General features: G+C 42.2%; 1 protein-coding gene across 1 annotated transcript in view; it reads left to right on the forward strand.

Moving 5' to 3' along the window:
• The window catches only part of SEMA3A (semaphorin 3A), a 305,059-nt gene that overhangs the window by 170,491 nt on the left and 118,367 nt on the right, over nucleotides 1–16,201 (forward strand). The window lies entirely within an intron of this gene.

Raw genomic sequence — 16,201 nt, forward strand, 5'->3', positions numbered from 1 at the left:
AAAAGAGTGACTGTTACCACTTCTACGTGCTTTATGTGCATGTAAGGGACTGATGGCATATGTCTGAAACACCCCACCCTGCTAACAGGGGTTAATCCTGCTAGGGAATGTGGAGTGAGACCTGCTGATTCAATGAGGCGTGTGGTTTATACCCACATCCAGATATAAGGGAGATGGGAGAGACTCTCTAGACGTTCTAGAGCAGCGGTTCTCAAACTGTGGGTCGGGACCCCATTTTAATGGGGTCACCAGGGCTGGCTTAGACTTGCCAGAGCTGAAGCCTGAGTCCCTCTGCTCGGAGCTTCAGCCCTGGGCAGGGAGTCTCAGGTTACAGGCCCCCTGCCTGGGGCTGAAGCCCTTAGGCTTTGGCTTCCTCACCCAGGGCAGTGGGGCTTGGGCTTTGGCCCTCACACCTGGGGCAGGGTCAGGCTTCAGTCCCTGTCCTGGGGTTGTGTAGGAATGTTTTCTCTCAGAAGGGGCTGAAGTTTGAAAACCCCTGTTCTAGAGCGTGGGCTGAGCAACCCCGAGGAAGGAACTCAGATAGCAGACAGGCTTCAAGGGGAGACTTGAGCTGAACTTTACGGCATTGTTAATTTCTTGGTTAATAAAACCAAATCCCAAGATAAGGGAGAGTTTTCCATTCAATAAAGTATACGGAGTTTGTTTTAGAGCTGGTTGGAAAAAGAACTTTCTCATATCCCACTATCAAGGCTGCTGTTTCTTTTAGGCTTATTCAAGTTATTCTTGGAATATTATTTGCTTCCTTGATTAAACTGATTCTTAATATGTTGTAAAAACATTATTAATAACCTAGAGAAAAAGAGGCTTAGGGACACCCACTTACAGGGCTGTACTTCAACTCAGCATCTCAGTTCATACATTCTGAAATCCCACTTGTTTGCTGGAATGTGTCCACACAAAGCTTCAGTTTGTCTCGTAGTCTTTGCTTTAGCCAGATGTACAAACATATAAGGGGGTCATTAAAACAGGTCTTTAGGACCACAGTTTTTTCTTGGCCTCTCTGTAGTTGTTTATGAGCCCAAAACAATTATTAGCTGCATCCGTTGAATGCCGATTCATCATTTGCAGCCTTGAAAAATTCTTTGATTTGAATTTTAATAGAATTGGAAGGAAGAAAAAACAGAAATGGAAACAAAACTGTTCTAAAGGACTTTACTTTTCCATATCTTGGGTTAGTGTCAGGTCAGAGTTCAGTGGTCGTGATGACAAAAGTGATCAAACTGAGTAGTCCCAGAGCACAGGAACTTTCAGGCCTGGTCTACACTACGCGTTTATACCGAATTTAGCAGAGTTAAACCGAATTAACCCTGCACCTGTCCACACAACGAAGCTCTTTATTTCAATATAAAGGGCTCTTAATATCGATATCTGTACTCCTCCCCGACGAGGGAAGTAGTGCTCAAATCGGTATTGCCATTTCGGATTAGGGTTAATGTGGCCGAAATTCGACAGTATTGGCCTCTGGGAGCTATCCCACAGTGCACCATTGTGACCGCTCTGGACAGCAATCTGGAGTCGGATGCACTGGCCAGGTAGACAGGAAAATCCCCACAAACTTTTGAATTTCATTTCCTGTTTGCCCAGCGTGGAGCGCTGATCAGCATGAACTGTACGAGAGATACTGGATCTGATCGCTTTATGGGGAGACAAATCTGTTCTATCAGAGCTCCGTTCAAGAAGTCGAAATGCCAAAGCATTTGAAAAAATCTCCAGACAGAGGCCACAGCAGGGACTCAACACAGTGCTGCGTGACAAGTGTAACGGAAAGCCAAAGAATCAAATGGACGCTCATGAAGGGAGAGACGGGGGACTGAGGACTCCAGCTATCCCACAGTCCCCACAGTCTCCGAAAAGCATTTGCATTCTTGGCTGAGCTCCCAGTGCCTGAATGGTCAAAAGCATTGTCCCAGGTGGTTCAGGGTATATGTCGTCAATTTACACTCCCCCCGCCCCCGGTGAAAGAAAAGGGAAACAAATAGTTTCTCGCCTTTTTTCAATGTCACCGTATGTCTACTGCATGCTGCTGGTAGATGTGGTGCTGCGGCGCTGAACAGCAGCATCCCCTCCCCTTCCTTTCCTGATGGTAGATGGTACAAAAGGCTTGGAAACCGTCCCCATCATCCCTTGAGTGCTCCTGGCTGGCCTCGGTGAGGTCAGCCGGGGGCACCTGGGCAAAAACGGGAATGACTCCTGGTCATTCCTAGCAGACGATGCAAAAGGATTGAAAACCGTCCTCATCATAGCAACTGGGGGCTGAGCTCCTCACCCCCCCACTTTCATGTCTAATGAAGATTCTGTACTGCCTGGACTATAATAGCAGTGGGAGGCTGCCTCCCCTTCATTTTATCTCACTAAAAAGTCAGTGTTTTGTATTCCTGCATTCTTTATTACTTCGTCACACAAATGGGGGGACACTGCCACGGTAGCCCAGGAGGGGTGTGGGAAGAGGGAAGCAACGGGTGGGGTTGTTGCAGGGGCACCCTCTAGAATGGCATGCAGCTCATCATTTCTGCAGGATATCTGGGGCTCTGAACCAGAGCGGCTGTGCTCTCTGGTTCTCTAGTACACTTGCCCCATATTCTAGGCAGGACTGACTCTATTTTTAGACAAAATATAAAGAAGGGAATGACCTGGGGAGTCATTCCCATTTTTGTCCATGCGCCCCCGGCTGACCTCAGCGAGGCCAGCCAGGAGCACCCATGATGGTACAAAAGGATTGATAACCCACATCGCCAGTTTCCAATTGCAGACGGTGATATAGGGCTGGTAACCGTCTCTGCTACCTTGCAAAGGCAAATGAATGCTGCTGTTTAGCACTGCAGTACCGCGTCTGTCATCAGCATTCAGTACACATACGGTGACAGTGACAAAAGGCTAAACAGGCTCCATGGTTGCCGTGCTATGGCGTCTGCCATAGAATCCAGGGAAAAAGGGCGCGAAATGATTGTCCGCCGTTGCTTTCACGGAGGAAGGACTGAGTGACGACATTTACCCAGAATGTACCGTGACACTGTTTTGACCCCATCATGCATTCAGATCTCAACCCAGAATTCCAATGGGTGAGGGAGACTGCAGGAACTATGGGATAGCTACCCACAGTGCAACGCTCCAGAAATCGACGCTAGCCTCAGTACATGGATGCACACCGCCGAAGTAATGTGCTTAGTGTGGCCGCGTGCACTCGACTTTATACAATCTGTTTTTAAAAAATGGTTTCTGTAAAATCAGAATAATCCCGTAGTATAGATATACCCTCATTGTGCCCACTTGCTGCCCAGAGGAGAAGGAAGGTAGGTAGGGTCTTTTATGCCTCTCCTACTGACACAAGTCTGAGACCAAATGAAGCCTCAGTAGGAGTATGGTGCACAAGTGTGCTTTCAATAAAACTATTTGCTAAAAACAACATATCTCTTTGAGGCTTGAAAGCGTTAAGATATATTTGTTTTTTCCAGTGGTTGATTTTTCTAATCTGCTTTGTAAATTGGCTTCCTTTTCTTTTATCAGTTGTGAATAATGGATAAAGAAAATTCAGAGGACACATCCTAGGACATGTCTTTATTGTGTATTTTCAAAATTCTCATGCACTCTGTCATGTCAAGAAATCAGGTAGATAAGACTCTAATCATTAAACACTTAATCAGGAAGATAACTGGGACTAAAGTGGGATGTGTCCGGCTCCCAAAAAAAGTCTTATCAACGTCTACTCCCCATCAGCAGCTTCATTCTGAAAATTCTCAGGTCCCCTCTCAACAGCAGAGAGGAATCCAATTTTGTGATTATCACTGCTGCTTCTGTACTTCCTGTTCTGCCCATCCTGCGTATGAGTAATGCTGTTCCTGACATAGTCTGAAGGTTTCAAGTCATTCTTATCAGAAGACTATGTAATGATCATTGATTATGTTTCAGGTTCCAGCTGCTTTTTCAAAGCGTACAGACCAGGAACAGCATTCAAAAGTATAGTTATCACTAAGACTATTAAATAAAGTGAAGGACATAGATTTATGATATGGACCAGTTATATCATTTATGTATGCACACATATAAATACAGTAGTAAGCACACTCCTCTCTTGGTGAAATCCCTTCCTCTGCAGAGAGCCTGATTAATACGGGTGGAATCCACAAGGGTGGTGAAAATCCATTCCTCCTACACAGAGCCAATGGGAGTGGCTACAGTTGCTATTCTAGGTTTATCCCTCCATGGTAGTTGCATGGGGTGCTTTTGCCATTATGGAATTCTGCACCAGCCTATGCAGGGCCTTCGTGAAGATCCTATTGCAGTGTACAGATGCCCCTGTATAGCTGTTCCTCCTATGTTCTCTTTGCACAGCCCTTTAGTGGGTCTTAAATGGTGTGGAGGGTCTTGTACTAAGTGAATTTCACCCTTAGTACCCAGGCAATATTTACAATAATAACTGAACAACAACATTACAATAAAACAGAACTTTGCAGTGTAGCTGAGGTTGTTATCTGTGTTACTTACCTAGTACAACGGACCCTGCTCTTAGACTGGGCTGAGTAGGCACTACCAGAATGCAAATGCAAAACACAAGGACTATAGTTCTTAAACGATATTATTACACATGAACAGGCATGAGAACGAAGATCCTACAAACAATTGCACGCATGCAGATAGTACCATTATAGCACGTAGGGTGCATTTCACCATCATGGAGTGCTCAATGGGACTACTCACATACGTAGAGTTACTTAAGTTCCAAAATATTTGCAGGGTCAGAGGCTAAGTTTCATCTTCAGTTTCTCCTAGGTAACGTCAGCATAGCTTAAACTAAGGGCTGAATTGATTGTGAGTGTGTCACCAACTATTAGGAAATAATATTTATTTCAATAGAGAGACAAGGTGGGTGAGGTAATATCTTTTATTGGACCAACTTCCATTGGTCAGAGAGAGAAGCTGTCGAGCTACAAGCTTGTCTCTCCCACCAACAGAAATTGGTCAAAACAAGATATTACCTCACCCACCTACTCTCTCTAACATCCTGGGGTCGACACAGCTACACTCCACTGCATACCTTTATTTCATGACATTTAAGCAACCTTTTTCTTCAAATGATGCACTCTGAAAGGGATACCCACCCTGTTAAGACTGAACTGATCACAGCTGGCAGTAATGCTCTGGTATAAGAAAGAATAAAATAAACTCCAAGATTACTAGAGAACATCTTTCAACAGTGGAATAAATTGAATGACCGCAATAATATTAGGGATTATTTATTCTTTATGGATATCTCTGACCCTGCTATTCCAGAAATCAACTAATTAGGTAGAAGGGAGGGAAAGTAAACATATTCACTAACTGTGAAGATGAAACCTACAGGTTTTTCTATATAGAAAATGTCCACCCAATTTGATTTGAAACACATGATGAATTTGTTTTGTTTTTCCAGCTGTGAGATGATACCTTTAAAGCCTCTTGCACTTCCAATTTGGACAAAACTCCTGATATTGTAATTGTGGAGAGCTGAAATAGAGTAAGGTTCTTTCAGTGCTCATCTGGAGTAAATCGGTATAAATCTGTTGGAGTTAATGGAGATGCATATGTGATGGGTTGGCTCACAGAAACCCCCTGGGAGCTGCCACCCAATGTGCAAAGACTACTTCTACCCCTGCCTTCCCTGCCAGCTTGGGGCCTGAGCACCCTGTCTTGCTGAGCCAGACACTCCCGTCTGCTCCAACAAAGACCCAGGGTCTGAATTACCTGCCCCAAAACTGCAGGTTTGCCTGAAAGCAGCTCACAGAAGTGTTCCTGTCTTTAACACTCAGATGCCCAACTCCCAATGGGGTCTAAAACCCAAATAAATCCATTTTACCCTGTATAAAGCTTATGCAGGGGCGGCTCTAGCCATTTCGCCGCCCCAAGCACGGTGGCACGCCATGAGGGGCGCTCTGCCGGTTGCCGGTCCCGCGGCTCCGGTGAACCTCCCGCAGACATGCCTGCAGAGGGTCCGCTGGTCCCGCAGCTCTGGTGGACCTCCCGTAGGCATGCCCTCCCAGCGACCAGCAGAGCGCCCCCCCGCGGCATGCTGCCCCAAGCACGCGTTTGGCGTGCTGGGGCTTGGAGCCGCCCCTGAGCTTATGCAGGGAAAACTCATAAATTGTTCACCCTCTATAATACTTGTAGAGAGATATGCACAGCTGCTTGCTCCCCCAGGTATTGATACATACTCTGGGTCAATTAATAAGTAAAAAGTGATTTTATTAAATACAGAAAGTAGGATTTAAGTGGTTCCAAGCAGTAACAGACAGAACAAAGTAAGTCACCAAGCAAAATAAAATAAAATGTGCAAATCTATGTCTAATCAAACTGAATACAGATAATCTTACCCTCAGAGATGCTTCAGTAAGTTTTTTCCTCAGACTGGACACCTTCCAGGCCTGGGCACAATTCTTTCCCCTGGTACAGCTCTTTTTCCAGCTCAGGTGGTAGCTAGGGGATTCTTCATGATGGCTCCTCTCGCTTTGTTCTGTTCCATCCCTTTATATATCTTTTGCATAAGGCAGGAATCCTTTGTCCCTTTCTGGGTTCCCACCCCCTCATTCTCAATGGAAAGACACCAGGTTAAAGATGGATTCCAGTTCAGGTGACATGATCACATGTCACTGCAAGACTTCATTATCCACTTGCCAGCACACAGATATACAGGAAGACTTACAGGTAAAACAGCCATCTGCAGACAATTGTCCTGGTTAATGGGAGTCATCAAGATTCCAAACCACCGTTAATGGCCCACACTTTGCATAATTACAATAGGCCCTCAGAGTTATATTTCATATTTCTAGTTTCAGATACACGAGTGGTACATTTATACAAATAGGATGATCACACTCAGTAGATTATAAGCCTTGTAATCATACCTTACAAGAGATCTTTTGCATGAAGCATATTCCAGTTACATTATATTCACTCATTAGCATATTTTTATAAAACCATATAGACTGCAACCTCACAGCATATTTACATCAGATGAAGATCTGGCCCTGCAAGATTGCCTAACTGCATATTTCTAATATTCCCACTCACTGTAATATCTGGGAACCAATTATGAACCTTTTTACACTTTAGAATAAGGAGAAAAAGTCTAGAAATTGGTTAGAATAATAGGGATTTACATTTTAGGTTTTCAGTTAAAATGCCATTAAAAAGCATTACTCTGTTAATTCAGATCTAAGCATGCAAGCTCCAAGCTTCTGAAGGAGAGACAATTACTAGAAACTAGTGGAAAAACACCTAAATTCTGTTTTAATTTTCATACACAGAGCAGATGTTTTGACAGATGGATGGACTTTATTTTTGTAACTGTCCGGGAAAAGTCTGCATAACACAGCCTAATCAGTGTTACATATCTGTAGTGTTTGTTTTTCAATCATTCTGCATTTGGCTCCTATGCTTTTGCTTGCAGACATTTTCTTTGTAATTTATTTTTTCAGGCTAATCTCTCTCTGTATAGTCCCTTCTATCAATTTGATACACAAATATTGGAAACCTCTTAAAATAAATGTAAATGTTTTGTTAGTGAGACAGACATATTGATCCTCAGATGGAACAGTTAATTAACACTTTATCGCCTTTTCAGGGTAGTTCCCTTGCTCTTTTTAAAGTATGCATGCATATTTGCATGGAGGAGGAGTGACAAATTAGGAACTGTAACAAGGTGTATTGAGCCTACCAGGCTGTGGATCTGGCCCTTAACACATTTGACAATTTAATGCCTTCTCACATTATAATGAAGATCTGCAGCTGAGCTACAGTATTTGTCTGCAAGGGGGTGGTGTCACTGGCCCTTATCTTACTCTGGGACAAATCCTCAGCTGATGTCAATTGTCATAGCTACTTTGACTTCAATGATCTACAGCAATATACAGCAGCTGAGGGTCTTGGAGCCAATGTATGTAGCAACTTAATTTCCATTGACTTTAGTGGGAGCAGGATTGGGCCCATGATGAAAAATATGGGGCATGAACACAAGAGTGGGAGCCAAGAACGCCAGAGATCTAATACACTGAATCATTCTGTGGCTTTGTGCCTCATGTCTATATAAACTCTCATGCCTCAGGGGATAAACCATCCTCCAGTGTGATGGGAACTAAGAAGAAACTTCCCCATTGGGCCTATTATTCCAAAACTGCCTTGTGCAGTTTTTTCCTGGACCCTTCCTGTCAAGTATCTGATAGTGGCCATTTTCAGGGACAGGAGACTGGTCTAGAAGTCTGATTCAGTGCGGCAATTCCAGTGTTCCCCACATTTAATATAAGATAATGATGCTTTCTTGCCTCACGGGGGTTTTGTGATGCTAATATAAATTAATGTTAGTAACGCACTAGTAGGCTGAAACATGCTACGTAGTAGTAGTAGATTCAAAATAATTTGAACGGATCTACCTTGCTCTCACACACATGCAAAAGTTTGTGATACCCAGTGCCAAAGCAACACAATGTTAAATGGCCTTTTTCCATTATTGCTCTTGAAAATGAACAATACTGAATGTGCCCTGATGCAAAAATGTCCATAATTAAAAAATATTAATATAGTCAAAATAATATAAGTCAAAACCCATGACAAATGAACAAAAGTCATGCACATGCAGCATTTACAATTCCCTGACAATTTGCTCATTAAAGTTTCTGGCTTTTGGTTACTTCCTGTTCATTCTGTTCCTGCCGCTCCTGTAGATATATTCTCCCATCTTCTATATTTAACTGACATACTATATTTCTTGTTTTGTCTTTGTTTTGCTTCCAGTGTCTTACACTTTGAGCTCATGTACTTAAATACTCCACTGTGCTGGCATTGTCCTTCACATTACCAATATCCTGCTGGCCTGAGGGCATGACAATATGTCCTGCTGCCAAGTGGGACAAGCCCAGTTTGAGACAGACTAAGTCATTCCAGGCCTGGCGCCAGGAGGGCGGGATGGATTCTTTGTAGTGAAATTGACACACAGTCACCAATTTCAAGAAGAAGGGTTATGTGCCAGGTTTCACAGTGAGAGGTATGTGAATGCCAGCATACCAGCCTCATTAGGAAGGGATAGGAAAGTAGAACTCTAATAAAACTGGTGGAGCCTTTAAGTCCTGACCAGACTGACAACCATATACTTTGGCCCAGAACCTCGAAGGTAAATACCTATAAGGCTCTGGGCCTTTGTACTTGGATGGAAACTTTCATCTAAGACTCTGCATTTGTCTTATAAACATTAATTAATTAAGCTTTACGATATCTGTGAGATAGGTAATTATTGTCATCCCTGTTTGATAGACACAGAGAGGTTAAGTGGGTTGTCTAAAGTCACATATAGCAAACCAGTGGCAGAACCCAGCGGTCTGAACTAACAGTCTGAGAGCTTGTCTACACTACCGCTTAAGTGATGTAAGTTACGTCGCTCAGAGGTGTGAAAAAGCCACGCCCCTGAATGACATAAGTTACATCGACTTAAAGCAATGTCCACACTGGCACTAGGTCATCAGGAGATGCTCTTCTGCCGACATAGCTTCCGCCTCTCATTGAAGTGGAATAATTATGCTAATGGGAGAGCGCTCTCCCATAGGCATAGCACGTCTGCTTCAGACACGCTATAGCAACGCGGCTTCACAGTAGTGTAGACTAGTCCTGAACCCAGTACCCTGAACACTGATCTAACCAATATACACCACACCTTTCTTTATTGTAGTAGATTCCTTGGTGTCAACATGTGTTGACATGTTGAGCCTGCAGGAATTCATATGAAGCTATGCAAACTGTTACATTAAGATTTTTGTTTCCCCGAAGCCCACAAAGGTAGGAAAAGTCAAAAGGTTCACTCCATAATGCACAGGTAATACTGGTGACTCACAACACTGCTACACATTGCATTGCAGCAGTGCAGAGCCTGAGTCCACTCCCATTAGAATTATTATTATTATTATTTCTTAATTGATATAATCATCGTTGTCATCCCAGTAGCACCTAGGAGTTCCAATCATGGACCAGGAACCCCATTTGTGCTAAACAGTGTACAAACGTGGAACAAAAAGAACCCTAAAGAGTGTACAGTTGTTGTATCAACCAGGCAAGGTACTAACAAACTTCAACAGGACTTTATTTTTAAAGTGAAACCTCTTTACCAAGCTGTTGCTGCACCCTCTGTAACTCTCACTCTACCTCCTTAACTCCTCTCCCCTCCTTCCTGTTTCCTGTCCTTTCAGACTCCCAACAGTCAGTGCTCCCAGTTCTAATAATTACAAGCAACATCTAAACACCACATTCCCTCCTCTTTTAAGAAACTCTCCCAATTAAAATAAACATTGTTGTTCTAACCACAGGAACAAATAGGAAATAAGACACTATACTATTGGCAGAAATATTACACTGAAAACACTGTAGATACTACATGACATAGTCTCTAGTCCAGACAGGTGGTTGTCTGGGTCTGACGGGCCGTCTCTCAAGCCCCAGTTCCAATGATATGTCTTGTTGTGTTGATACTACGGTGAAGTCATCCAATGCAGACTGGGTGTTGGCATAGTCTCCTCTTGGTGCATAGGCAGGTGCAAGATAGGAAACATTCCATACCAGCCCATCAGACAGTTGATAGGTGTGAGGTCCCTTTTTCTCTATGATTTTAAGAGGAGTTGTGAATTTATGGTCCCCTTTGCATAAAATTCCAGGTTTTCATATTCTAACGAAGGAACCACACTCAAACTTTGGTTCCTTAGCACCCTGCCGCTTGTCTGTGAAAGCCTTATACTTTGCTTGGTTCTGGTCAACTGTTTTTCTCACATCATCCTCAGTTGGGGCAAACTCTCTTTCAAACTTCTGTTAAGCCGTTCATTTTCCCCTTGGCTTGAGGGTAATATAGGGATGACCTTCTGTGTAAAATGTTCCTCTCTGTTAGAAAAGTTTCAAACTCCAGGGAAGGAAATTGACTACCATTATCTGAAACCAGTTCTTTGGGGTTACCTTCCCTGCTGAAAGCTGAAGAGAGGAACTTAATTACTGCAGCAGAAGAGATCTGCAATGTAAACGCTATCTCAGGCCATTTACTGAAATAGTCTATTAAAGTGATGGCATAATGACAGTCAATTGGAGCAGTATCAAAGGGTCCTACAGTGTCAATCACCACTTTTTCCCATGCAGATTTAGGAAGAGGAACAGGCTGTAATGGAGGGGTACATGTCACTGCTGTTTTATCGTGCATTTGGCAAGTGACACAGGATTTTATGAGTGCTTCAGTTTGAGAGCCCATCCCTGGCCACCAATACAGATCTCGTACTCGTTGTTTCCTTCTGACAATTCCTTGATGAGTATCGTGTGCCAGGTGTATGAGTTTTGACTGTAATTCTTCTGGCACAAGTAGCCGGTGTGTACCTCGTAGCACACAGCCATCGAGCAAAGAAAGTTCATCCCGAACTCTAAAATAAGGCAGCAAAACTGGGTCAAGGCTTTTAGGGTTACTGGACCATCTCTTTGTCAGAAATTCCCGTAGTTTTTGTTGAATTGGATACGCTGAACAAGCTGCTTGAAATTGTTTTCTTGTAACTGCAGTAAGAGTGCTTGTAATAAGCGCAACTACTACATCCTCAGCCTCCGGTGAACCATCTGGTGAAGGCAAAGGCAGGCAAGAAAGGCAATCAGCTACCACATTTTTGTTTCCAGGCTTATATTCCAGTTCATAATTGAAAGACAATAGTCTTGCAGACCATCTAGCAATACGATATCCTGCTCTTCCTAGCCTTTTGTGGTGAGCAACGTTGTCAAAGGTCTGTGGTCTGTGCAAAACTTGAATGTGCGGCCCCACAAGTAAGTTCTTCATTTTTCAGTAGCCCAGACACAAGCAAGTGCTTCTTTTTCGACTGTAGAATATTTTCTCTCATCATTACTTAGTGTCCTTGAAGCAAATGCAACAGTCCTCTCTGTGTTGTCCTCATGAAGTTGTGTGAGGACAGCCCCAAGTCCATAATCAGAAGCATCAGTAGTTACAATTGTGAGCAATTCAGGACTGAATAGTGTAAGTACTGGACTATGTACAATAACGTCTTTCACCGTTTCAAAACTAGGTTGTGCATCCGTTGTCCACACTAAGGTTGAACTTCTCCGTAGTAATTCTCATAATAGTTCGATGACAGAAGCATAATTGGGAATGAATTTTGCATACCAGGAGGTAAGACCCAAGAAGGAACGTAAGGTTTGCAAATCTGCTGGAGGCGGAGCATTTGAAATTGCCAGGATATGATCTGGATCAGGTTTTAGTCCAGCCTGTGAAATTGTATGCCCCAGAAAGGAAAGTTCAGTTTGTCTAAATTTGCATTTGGACCTATTGAGCTTGAGACCTGCTTTGCTGTTGCAGTTTGGTACAGATTGCAGGTTATTGTCACGCTCTTCAGTAGTATTTCCAAACACAATAATATCGTCCAAATAGCACTGAACTCCATGTTGATTCTTCAGAATCAATGATTTCATTTTTTTGGAAGGCACTTGGGGCTGATGCGAGACCACATGGAACACGTTTAAAACGAAATAGTCCCTCATGTGTAATAAATGCTGTGAAGTCTCTGCTATCTTCATGCAACATAACCTGGCGGTATGTGCTCTGCAAATCAAGAGTAGAAAACATCTTTGCTCCACGGAGTTCTGCAAATAATTCTTCTATGTGAGGAAGAGGATGGCAGTCAATCACAATAGCTTTATTTGGCTCCCTTAAGTCCACACAAAGGCGAATGCCTCCACCCTTCTTCAGCATCACTACTATAGGTGAAACCCATTCCGAGGAGTTAATCTCTTCAATAATGTCCTTTTGAACAAGTTTTCTAAGTTCCTCTGAAACAGCTTCCCTGACTGAAAATGGTAAACTCCATAATTTCTGTCATACAGGCATCACATTATTCCGCATTTTAACTTTATGCCGAAACCCATAAGCACAGCCGAGTTTCTCCTCCACCTGGTGTTGGATCCCAGCTGAAACTGGTGTGTGTACTGTAAGAGTGCTTTGCTGAGGAAGATCAATTCGTCCATTAACTACCCTGACATTTAAAGCAGCCAGTAAATCTCTGCCAAGGATAGGAGTGCCTTTGTGGACAATGTAGAACTCTACAGTTAAAAAGCAATCACCAAAAGTAACTGTTGCTGGCAGGCAGACATGTACTGGAATGTAGTTTTTCAAATAGCACACCAACTGAAGTTTGGGTTCAGTAAGTGGCACATCTTTAAAGTAATGCAAATAGATGGAATCAGGTAGTACAGATACTGCTGAGCCAGTGTCCAACATTAGCTGAATAGAGTGTGATTTGTGTGAGGGTATGGCGGAAATGTTTACAGTGCACTTTATCTGTTCTGGAATATGTGCAATGGTGGTTTTGTCCACGCTCAGCATAGTAACATCTGGTATTGTAACTGCATGCAACTGTTGATTGAACTGGCTATTGTGACATACTTTAGCAAAATGCTCAATCTTTTTGCAATGATTGCACTGAGCTACTTTTGCTGGCCATCCTGTGTAGCTTGCAAGGTGTTGTGGGGATCCACAGTGAAAGCTTTTACTGTATTTTGAATTTGCTGATTCAGTGGCTTTTCATTAGTTTTCCTCCTGCAACTGTTTGTCTGCAGCGATATTGAACTTTTCTGCAAAGGAGTCACAGCCTGGACTGTGCCTCCTGTATCCCTGCTCATTATTTTGGCTTCAGCTGTAGCTGACTCAATCTGAATAGCAATGGTTATTGCTTTTTCTAGTGTAAGTTGTGGTTCTAGAAGTAAGCGTTCTCTTACACTAAGCATGGTTGTTTTCTCAATAAGCTGGTATCTAATCATCTCATCTGCCATATTCCCAAAGTCACAAGTTACAATCAGACTCCTCAGGGAAGCAATATACTACATTATAGTCTTCCCTGGTTTCTGCTCACGCTGGCGAAATCTGTAGTGATTAGCTACTACATTCACTTTGGGCACAAAAAAGTTCTTTAATGCAGCGAGTGCAGTCTCATATTTATCATCTGCAAGGGGAAAAGTGTAAAATATACGCTGCCCGTGTGCTCTAAGGCAGTGGATTAGCAGAGCACTCTTTCTTACTTCAGAAATCTCTGTAGCACTGACTGCAAGCAGATAAGTCTAAAACATATGGATCCTGGCAATAAAAGCAATTGGAGACTCACCTGGGCTTTGCAGAAAGGGTGTAGGTGGGTTCAGAGGCAGAAGATCCATCCTCATTGCCAAAATGTTGTATCAACCAGGCAAGGTACTAACAAACTTCAACAGGACTTTATTTTTACAGTGGAAACCTCTTTACCAAGCTGCTGCTGCACCCTCTGTAATTCTCACTCTGCCTCCTCAACTCCTCCCCCTCCTTCCTGTTTCCTGTCCTTTCAGACTCCCAACAGCCAGTGCTCCCAGTTCTAATAATTACAAACAACATCTAAACACCACAACAGTTTAAGAAATGAAGGAGCATCTTGCCATTGTCTTAAGTGCAAGCAGGATTGACCGGGTGACAGAGCAGGAAACTTCACTATGAGCTTATTCACTAGATGAGGGCTTAAATCAGAATCGTAACTTTATTTTTATGTCATGTATTGTGGTCTAATACCCTCTTTTATTTATTTTTTTACAGTCATGTAAAATGTATAAAGAAACCTAATCTGTTAGGGAGGTGTATGAGAATTTACTCTTACAGATTTTAAAGGATACTTTATGCAGCTGTAAAACACAGAGAAGCTATATTAGCCATTTTACCTAGACTAGAAACTTTAAATGTTATATAAATATATTTATTATAGTCAAAGGTTTATAGTTCTAAGTATCTCCCTCCTAGTGTTTAATTAGCTCTTGTATTTCTCAGACATCTATGGTTAAAATCTGTTCCACCGGGGTTCAAGAAAGAATTAAAAGTTGGAGAGAGGAAGCTATATTCTGCTTTCAGTTATGGTTGTGTAAATCTGAAGTACCTCTATTGACATTAATGAAGTTACACTGCTATAAATCCAGATTAATTGAGGGCCAACTATGGCATATAATGACATGGAAAGAGTTCAATTCTGCTCTCATTTCCACTGGTTTAATTTGGAGTAACGGCGCTGAAGTCAATGGAATTATTCCTGATTTCCACCCATGTAAATGAGAGCAGAATCTAACTCCAGATTTATTGGGCTTTGGATCTATCCAAATTTAGCATTTAGCAATTTCATACCTTCTCACTCTATACTGGAGATAAGCAGATAAACAGTATTTGCCTGTTCTTGTTTAGCGTGTGAGTACATATGGGCCAGATACTCAGCTGGTATAAATCAATGTAGCTACATTGATTTTAATATAGTTGCACTGATTTACACCATATGGGGATCAGCCCATATACTATGAAAATTGCTAAATTGAATGTTTGTCTGCCCTTAGCTCCTAATGTATTGTGTACTGTGTTTACCTGACTTTTCTTAAAAAACTCGAAAACTTGTTTTAAATTATTACAAGCCCAGTCCTCTCTGATGCTGAGTGATGTTACAGTGGAGTTGAATTTGGCATAGGATGTTTGCAAATGAGCAAAATCTCATCAGTCAGTTACAGATTTTACACAGCCAAATCAAGCATACTTCATAGCTCGATCCGTTTAGCCAAACCCCCGAATTTGAAAGAGCTTAAATAGATAGTTTCAGCTTTTGCTCATCTCTAATATTGCATGTGTTGGCTTTATGCTATGTCAATACTCAGGCACTTTCAAGAGAGATTTTCCCTTTTTTCTTTTATGCAACATTAAAAATAAAAATTGAGAGAATTGAGGAAAAATATACTACCTCTAATGAAACTACAATCATTTATTATATTTAATCATTTAACCACATCACTGTGGCATCTGTGTGTCTATGTAAAACAATATATGTCTCTGTGTGTGTGTGTGTGTGTGTGTGTGTGTGTGTGTGCTTGTGTTTGTATATCTGTCTATAATGTCTTTGTGTTTTTATTAAGAGAGGTCAAACTGAAAAAAATTAAGAGAGAACACTTGCAAAACATACATCTCCAGTTCTTTCAATTTCCTGCTGGATTGTCTTAACTACCTCCGTGTTTTCTCTTCCATCTCAGTTGGAAGGATAACTTGTGTATTTGTCTGGTCAGCACTGGAGCCAAGGATATTGTAAGACTGCATGTGTGTCTCCTGGGATGTTCTTTTTAATATAATGTCAGTATATTTTATGCAAATATGCAT

This window comes from Mauremys reevesii, linkage group 1, assembly GCF_016161935.1.
Source record: "Mauremys reevesii isolate NIE-2019 linkage group 1, ASM1616193v1, whole genome shotgun sequence".
Classification (NCBI taxonomy): Eukaryota; Metazoa; Chordata; order Testudines; family Geoemydidae; genus Mauremys; species Mauremys reevesii.